Source organism: Pithys albifrons, chromosome 1, assembly GCF_047495875.1.
Source record: "Pithys albifrons albifrons isolate INPA30051 chromosome 1, PitAlb_v1, whole genome shotgun sequence".
In the NCBI taxonomy this organism is placed as follows: Eukaryota; Metazoa; Chordata; class Aves; order Passeriformes; family Thamnophilidae; genus Pithys; species Pithys albifrons.
The window spans coordinates 101,417,883-101,427,154 of NC_092458.1; positions in this window are offsets into that span (position 1 = coordinate 101,417,883).

Consider the following 9,272-nt stretch of genomic DNA (forward strand, 5'->3'; position numbering starts at 1 on the left):
AGAAATAAGAAAAGATTGGAAAAGACTAAGATTAATTATAGAAGCAGAGAAAAGATACCACCAAAACTACCTTTTTTGCCAAGCTCGTATGTGAGGGGGAGAGCAGCAGTTTATGCCTTTTTTGATGTCTCTGCCACTTTTCGATGTCATCTCTCTGGCTGGGGGTGTGTGGGGTGGGGTGGTAGCAGATTTAGCAGCTTTAGTTCTCGGGAATGCAGCCAGGATGTGTGGTTTCGTCACTGACATGGAACTGTGTCACAGGCCATGCAGGGTCCCAATTCAGCAGCACTTTTTGGCTCTCAAAAATATGGTAAGGGTAGAAGGATAAGATATGACTCACTCATGTGGCATCATAGGTCTCAATTCTCTCCAAGCTGGCAGAGTTTCAGTCTCTGGTGGCAGGCCGGCAGCAGGTGGTGGCAGAGAAAATGCGAGGGGAAGGTGAGGAGAGATTCTCAGTTACAATAACCAGTTCTCTCTTTCCTCTTTCCCCTGATTTTCAAAAATTTTTCTTCTAGTTTTATGATGTTCAAAGGAGGTTGTATGTGGTTTCTTGGCACATAGCCCTATTCAGATATTCGAAGAGATACGGTAACTATAAAGAGTAGCAGGAAAACTCCAGCAGGAAGCTCTGGTGAGAACTTCTGACAAAGCTGACAGAGAATTTTTGGTAGGAAGTTTTGTCAGGCAGAAACAATGTCAAAACCTTATTTATGGCATTTCTATATTATCTCTGTGTTACAATAGCTCAATTTTGTTACTTTCTTCATCTACAAGGAACACAAATAGAACAAACTTAACAACAGAAGTAATTCTCTAGTTTTGGAGACTTCCATGCTGCATCCCAAGTGAGTTGGAAAAGCTAACAGACCTCAGTGAAGCAGTCCTGTGTACATACATAACTCACATTTTTATGTATAGAGTTAGTAAAAGCTATGATGTGGAACTCAACAAACTTGACCATTACCATGTTTGTCACATTTGGAAGAGAGGAAAGGCATAACTAATGTTTGGTCTTCAGTTCTGCTCTTCTATCAAATCATCATCTTTGATGCTAAAAGACGTGTAAAGAATTCATGCATAAAGCAATATAAACCTTTGCAAGATTTTATACACACACACACACACTTCCATGCGCAAACAAAAATACATACTTGTACACAAAGTAATTAATATAGAATTTAAAGAGACACAGTACATGATTTCTGTGTTGGCCCTGTGTCATTTTGTTTATTTTTTGTTGCCTGTTGACTGCCAAGTTTGAACTATATCTCTTTTCTCCCTCTGTAATCTTCACTTGAGAAGGTGGCCAACAGGAATACTGGTTTGGGTATTTATGTTTCCAACACAGAAGCTGTCTCAGTAAAAATAAAGTATCTTGGCATGGAACAAGAAAACATTACATTCACAGAAATGGACAGTGCCACCCTTTCCTTCATTCCCACCAGAGGTCAATGAAATTCAGGTAAATATCATGACTCATTCCTTGCTCAGAGTTTCTTCATTCAGTAAATTGTAGATTGATTTGCTGAATCATGTAGCAAAGAAGGCTTGGAACATAGTGAAATACATATGCAAGTGCACAATGGGGGGTGAGTTTGACCAAAGCTGATTTACTAGCATCTTACAATTTAATGGCTTCACATTCTTTTTCCACAGAAATATATGTTCTTATGTAAGTATATGTTTTTGACACTAGAAGGACTGTAGCCACTAAATTTTTATACATCCTCTGTGTATCCTTTTCACCTTAATTCAGGATTCATGAGTTGAAAATGTGCATACTTCATCTGTACCTTGTTTTCTATTTTAACTCAATCTCTACAACACCATCACAGAGTCCTTTGTTTCATATAAGTTTCTCGAGGTTCATTATCATCAAATTCACAGGAGTAGAAAGAAGTTGTGTTTTGTGTTTATATGAGTATACTACATTCCACAGGATAAGGAAAGTTGAAAAGATGAAGCCATGAATATACTTTCTGTCACCTCTTTCATACATCAGGTGGCCACTGAAGAATGTCCCTATTGTTTCTACAATTGCTGTTTCTACAGAATTTCGGTGTAGAAAATAACATTACAGTGTAGAAAATAAAAAGTACATGTATGTCCTGGTTTCATCTGAGATAGAGTAATTTTGTAGCTGGCAAAGTGATTAGCTTCAGATTTAGCATGAGAATGATGTTGGAAACACAAACTGATGTTTTGGTTGTTAAATGCTTACATTAAGTAAAGGACTTTTCAGCTTCTCACATGACAGGGAGTAGGTTGGGTGCATAACAAGTTGGAAGGGATACAGTCAGGACAGCTGACTCAACTGTCCAGAAGAATACTCCATACCATATGTAATTGTGTTCAGTGTATAAACCAGGGTGAAAGTTAGCCAGGGACCAATGACTGAGTATCAGCTGGGCATCGGTGGGCAGGTGGTGAGCAATTGCATTGTGCAGCATTATCTTGCATATTCTGACTCTTTTTATCATTACTGGGTTGGGGTGGGGGTGGGGGTGTTTATAACCAGTTTCTATGCTTTTAGACTGTATTTAATCTCAACCCACTCATTTCACTTTTTTCCCCCAATCCTCTCCCTCATCCCACTGGGATGAGCAGCAATGTGGTGCTGAGCTACCTGCTGTGTTAAAACATGGTATTATATCCTTGAGTCACTGAAAATTATAACTCTGTTACAAGACAATGAAGCAAAGGAGTAGGAAACTTTTAACTTAATAAGCTTATCCCTCATGGGAAGGGACATGGGTGTTTGTAGATACATCCTGTTTTCTTGTGTTCTGTATTTCTTTATGAAGAGTGAAGTGTTGGCCCACATTGTACCTCTGAACTCCTGGAGTTGGGCAAAGCCCAGATGTCCAAACAAAGCAGAAATTATGTCAACTACTAGCACATGGTAGAAAATACAGTAAAGAATTCTAGGTATGTAGGTACACTTGGAGATTTGACAATTTTATAAGGAAAGCAAATGCACAGGACATCCTAAAATCCTTCCTATTAAAAGAAACATTGTAAGGAGTGAAGTACGGTGATAGAAATGTTTGGCTGGGTTTGTACTTTACAACGAGGTTACCATAACACTTGGTTAATGCTGCCTGAGTCATATTGCTATTACAGTACATATACAAACTGTTTTAAGATTTATTATGCAGTAAAACTCATTAGAAAGATGTGTGGATATTCAGTGCCATGTAAGTCTCCTTTTAGCTCCAGGCTAACTTTAAAATCCTATTCTGTACTTTTTTTGGAAAGCTGGTAATTCAAATACTAGTGTCTGACAGAATTCAGGACAATTAGATATTAAGGGTCAATTTAACTTTTTGCGTTTTGTTTTGTTTAGGAAAATAGCATTTTAGTGCACTTAAAATTGGAAAAAGGAAAAAAAGCTTTTAAGTTCCTGACTTTTAGTCCCCATGCCTGTCCAAGTATGCTGTTGGAGAAAGTAGGTTTTTTGTGTTTCTGAAGTGTTTTACTGTACTTCAGTACAACTTGGCTATCAGAATATTTTATTGCAAGTGTGGTGGATATATTTTACTTCATCTTTCTTGGGAATTAAAGGGAGATATTCTGTGACAATATGGAATGTTTAAATGTTTCAATTTAAATTTTGCCATAGGTCTAAGGCCATATTCAGATCACTTGCTAAACAAATTAATTGGAATTCTTCATAGTAAAATTGCTTTCTCCATGACTTGTCCTTTATAGAAGTATGCAGGTTTCTACATCTTTTGAAGCAGATCTTTTTGGCAATTTATAGACTTTACACATTATGGTAGATGTCATGTCACCTTCTTATTCCCACAGCACCTATAGCAAACCTTCTACAGTGTCAGATCATTCCTCATCTTCGTAAAAGTTAGATGAGCTACAACCCTCATGGTCGAATTGGTAAAAGAGGCTTGTGATTACCATTTCCTATAAAGTTTTGAAGTTCCCTAGAAACTGTTGATATAGCTTGCTAAGGAGGAAAAATAAATAAAATGGTTGTAAAACCAAAATGTCCCTAAACAGTGAGCCTATGAATGGCAGTGTGTGCTCATCTGCTGCCAGAAGCACTTCCCACTAGGTTTGTTTATGTTCTCCCCTTGGTTTTGTCTGTGGATTTAATGCACATGAAATGTGTCCTGGAAAAAAAAATACACTGTAAACCTTTTGTAATAATAGTGTTTATTTATACAATCTTTTTATTTGTTTGTTTATTTTCATGGCAATAGATTTAGACACTATTCTGCTCTGAAATGCTAAATAAAATACTTTTCTGTAAATTATATAATCTAAACCTTTAAGTCAGTGTTTGGGTTTTTTTCTAAGCAAAAAGTAACATCAATTAAGAATGTCTTAATTTTAGGGAAATACCAAAATGTTTACCAAAAACAAGAGGACAGGATTCCTCCACAATAATAACATGACTTCTTATTAATTTAAGAAATAAGGAACTTTAATTAGAAAGTGGATATAATAATAATAAAAAAGTAAAAAATGTCGATATTTTTTGAGCTCCCAAGGTTTTGGGCGTGAGAGTCAAAGATGTGTCCTTCATAGAAGTATCATCAGTGCTCTGATTTATTGTTTTTACTACACACACACATATCGCATACTTACTGAGTCCACGAATAGTACAGGAATATCATTGGTCAATGGCTAGGGTGTGCTTGCCTCACCACGCAGCTGGATTGGTACTTTTCTCAAAACTATGCCCTTCTGTATCAATGTGTTTACCTGCTTCTCCTAATGACTGCTGCATTTTTTCCACTGTTTACTGCTCTTCTTGAAGAAGGCTTAAAGATGCAGGGGCCCTGTTTCCCTTTCCATGGGCTGGGTTGTGCACATAAACTTCTAAGTTCAAATTTTTCCCAACAGAATAACTGTTCTTAACTACTATATATATACAAATATATGTAGATATAGATAAAACTGTAAATAGACCAGAGCAAACTACTCCCCCAGCACCAAAAGTAAAAACAAAAGAGAACAACCCCCAAATGGTACATTCCTCCTGGAGCAGTTATATTTATGGACAGTGTCAGTGTCACACCTTGGCTAGCTGTGAGGTGAATTCTCAGTCTTTTCCCAGCAAAGCAGAGACAAGGGGTGAGCACGCACATGAACTCTCTCTCTCTCTTTTTCCTTTGTCCTAAACGAAGAAGGAAAAGCTGGTGCATTCCTCCTGGAGCAGTTATATTTATGGACAGTGTCAGTGTCACACCTTGGCTAGCTGTGAGGTGAATTCTCAGTCTTTTCCCAGCAAAGCAGAGACAAGGGGTGAGCACGCACATGAACTCTCTCTCTCTCTTTTTCCTTTGTCCTAAACGAAGAAGGAAAAGCTGGTACATTCCTCCTGGAGCAGTTATATTTATGGACAGTGTCAGTGTCACACCTTGGCTAGCTGTGAGGTGAATTCTCAGTCTTTTCCCAGCAAAGCAGAGACAAGGGGTGAGCACTCACATGAACTCTCTCTCTCTCTTTTTCCTTTGTCCTAAACGAAGAAGGAAAAGCTGGGAGTGGAGGGATGGTGATAGTTCCCAGGAAGGAAAGGTCTGCAGCGTGTCCCGAAAGCCGCCATGACTCCTCTCTCTCTCTCTTTCCGGTTGCTGCCATGGCAGGATGGGCGGCCACGACGCTGCAGGCGATGGTGAAGCCGTGGTGGTGACCAGGGCCGCAATGCCGAACCAGGAGAATAGCTGTGGCAAGAAAAAAAACCCAGCTTACTCAATAGCAGCAGCGATGAGCAGGAGAATGGCTTCCCTCCCACAGCAGCACACACTGCTGCAGTGTTCAGCCAGAGCTGTGGATATCCCCAAAACCAAAAAAGGCAGTGCAAACCTGTTCCCTGCCACACCTTCCCCCAGTCTGCCCCCCACCCAAAGCGATCAATCAGGAATTGGTAGCAGTTGACTACTTCTTTTGTTAACTAATGGCTTGGGGAATTAGTGGCAGGGAGAGAATTTTCCTTTAACATCCCAAAAATACAATAAAAAGAAAAAAATAATTATAATTACTTAAGAGAAAAAGATCTACTTTTCTCTTGTGCTTCTTTCCCACACACAGCAGTTCTCCCATCTACCAGAAAATTTTTTATTTTGTTGGGTCATCTTTAATTTTTTTCTGCAATATGTGTATTAGAATTATGGGAGAAAATGCTTACGTACTAATGCCAAGGTTCTAATCTACAGTGTTCTGTTTAGTTATTTTTATAATCATATTTTGCGGCCCTCTCTAACAAACAATCCATAAAACATGTTTGTACATAAAATGTATTACCTTTCAGCACTATACTATTCAACTCTTTTTTAAAATTAGCTCAAAAATGAGCTTCCAAAAGTAGATAATCTTTAGAAAATAAAGTTTATGGGATACTCTGTTAAATGCTTTCAGTAGCCAAAGCATTGTATTGGAGCAAAAACTTAAGTCAGGTAGAGAAAAGTCAAAGCTGCGTTATCTAATAAAATTGTTTTATTTGAATCATTTTTAAAATAAAATATGTTATTTCTGATTAGATCTGAAAGGAAAAAAAAGGAAAGGTAGTCATTACCCTAATGCAGGAAGAAATTAATCCTGAAGAAATCTTTATCTATCTAAAAACTCTACAAGAATATAATCACCTTCTTCCCTGAGAAAGGTGACACCTAACAATGTGTCTGACATTTGCTTTCCTGTATCTTGTCTAGAATTTTTGTTGCTTCAAAGCTGAGAACTGAGTCATAAGCAGCCTTAACTGATGTAGAAAGCTTAAAAATGAGAGTAAAAAATTGGCAAAACAACTGGCATGATGTGATTTTTGACCTGCTAGAAGAAATAATAGCCAGTATTATGGGGAAACTGAAAGTGAAAAGTTTAGCTAAATTTCATGCTTTTGAAAGGTAAACTGTTCAAAAGTCCTGGAGTACTGGGACAGATATTTAGATCTGGGGATCATGTATAAAAGCAAGATTGCAGACTACACAGTCTTTTCTGTATGTCCTGGGTTTAGTTAGGCCTAAATTTTGGTGATGCCAAAGGGGTCTTTGATTTTTGATTTTTCATTTTGTAGATTTTAGGAACACAGTAGATGTAGCACTGTAGATTTTTAGTGAGTTTATATTTAGCAACTTAAGTATAAAGTCCTTCTATCTCTACCCCTGCTCCAGAACAGGCAGCTAAGATCTTCTAGCTGTTTAGTCTCTTTCTCAAGGTACAAGATTGGAGGATATCAGAGGAAAACATAAACATAAGCAAACAACCTTGGGACCCAGAGCACTGGAAAGCATCCAGAAGACCTTTATGTGCTAAAGAAGAGGAGGTGGATGAAGACAGAGGATCCTGACGACCCCAGCCTCAATTCCAGGGGAGTTGGACCAGGGGTAGAACAAGGGCTAAACTAAGAAATGTGTAAAGTAATGATTGGAGGAATCATATTATAAAAGCCATGGAAACTAAAACTGGAGAGCACGTGCATGTCATCATGTATTCCTGTGGGTCATAGGACTGTGTTATTAAAGGACCTTTACTTTTTATCTTATCCTACATTAACTGGCTCACAGTCCTGCTTTGTGGGGGGCACTCATGGCATCATTGGCTTTTATTTAAGAGCAGGCCTCAGATCATCAGCTGACTCAAGCTGACAGATGACTTCTACTGGCCAGTGGTATTCCATACCATATTCTGACATTATCTTGGTATAAATACAGTGTAGGGAGATGCTTAGCCCAATTGCCATCATGGCTGAGGTAGAGACAGGACACTGCTGCTGTTCTGCTGTGCTGGGCCTTGCTGCTGTTACCACTATGTCGCATTTCGGTTTAGTTCAGGGAAGTAAATATTTTATTGTTATTCTCTCCCTTTTCCTTGCTGGGTGTTTCTTGGGAAGGGTTCTTGGGGTGTTTTTGTAGACAGAATAGTGAAATTTGTGTTCGGAGAGTTCAGTTTTCTGTTGTGTGGGGAGGTGAAGGAATTATTTTTTATATCTAACTTGTGTAGGTGTGTGTTATATTGTAGTTTTATTTTTCTCTGTATAGATATATAAACCTGTTTTAAGTTTTAGAGGGTTTTTTTCTCCCTTTTCTCAACAAGGGGAGGGAGCTTTATTGGTTTGGTTCATAGTTGGCATTTTGCTAAGGTTTTAAACCAAAACACTGTATCTTCAGGAAAGGAGATCATTGAAACATTTCAATGATTGAATTTCTTAAATCATAAGAATATTTAAGTACTTTTCAAAAAGGAAGAGGAAATTAATTTTGTATAATTGGCAGTTTAAACAAAAGCTGAACAGTGTATTTTCAGTTAAGGTTTGTGAATTTTAGAGAACTTCCTGCCAACAGTGAAGGTCATCCATCTGATGCCTGAAAAGATTTTTAATAGAGCTTCTTGTGTTTCATAATATTGTTGACAGAAATGTGGCAGCGCTAGGCCAGGTGAAATAGTCGAAAATGACTGGACATCCTCCTATCTGCATGACTGTACTCCCTCCTAACACTAAGGAAAGGGAGGAAAAGAGGGGAAAGAAAAAACACTTCAAACTGCATTTATACTAAAACTACATATATTTTTCACAGAAAGAGGCAATTAGAAGAGAGTCCAAATATACACTCACACAAGTCTGCAACAACAAAGTCTCCACTTCTTAACAAACACATACATTCTACTGTCTTAACTAAACATTACTTAAGAAAAGACTTATTCCCCAGGGAGACAAACTCAAGCAGAAAGGAGAAACCCAGAACAACACAGTTTACTTTCCTGAGATACACTGTGAGCCAGTGGTGGGCCTGGTCCTCTCCATCCCCCCTGGGACAGCATCGTAAGTCCTCCCAAGAGGAAGGCTGAGAAGCGACTGCCTTAACCACTCCCACACTGGTTCCTACTTCCATGGAGATGATGTCATAATGTGGTATGGAATACAAAATTACTGGCTAGAAGAGGTCAGCTGTTAGCTCAGCCCAGCTCAAGTCAGCTGACAGCTTCAGCCTAGTCCACACTTCAGAGCCCAAATCTAGGCCCACCGAGGTGAACCCATAACAATGACAGATATCAGATGTCACTTGCCATACTTAAGTCCTTTAATACAAAAAAAAAAGACACTAGGTATTTCTAATGCTTACAGGTCCTCTTGTTGCCAAACCTCAGGAGGAAGCTGCACTAGTCCTTGCAATAAATTAGGGCTCTGGGAATTCTCTCACACCCACCAGTGCAGTCCTCAATGGCCTTGCCTGGTAAAGACCAGTGTTAGGGTTTACTATGAGGCTCATGTTAGCTTTCTTCAGAGGAATTTCCCAGATTGCCTTACT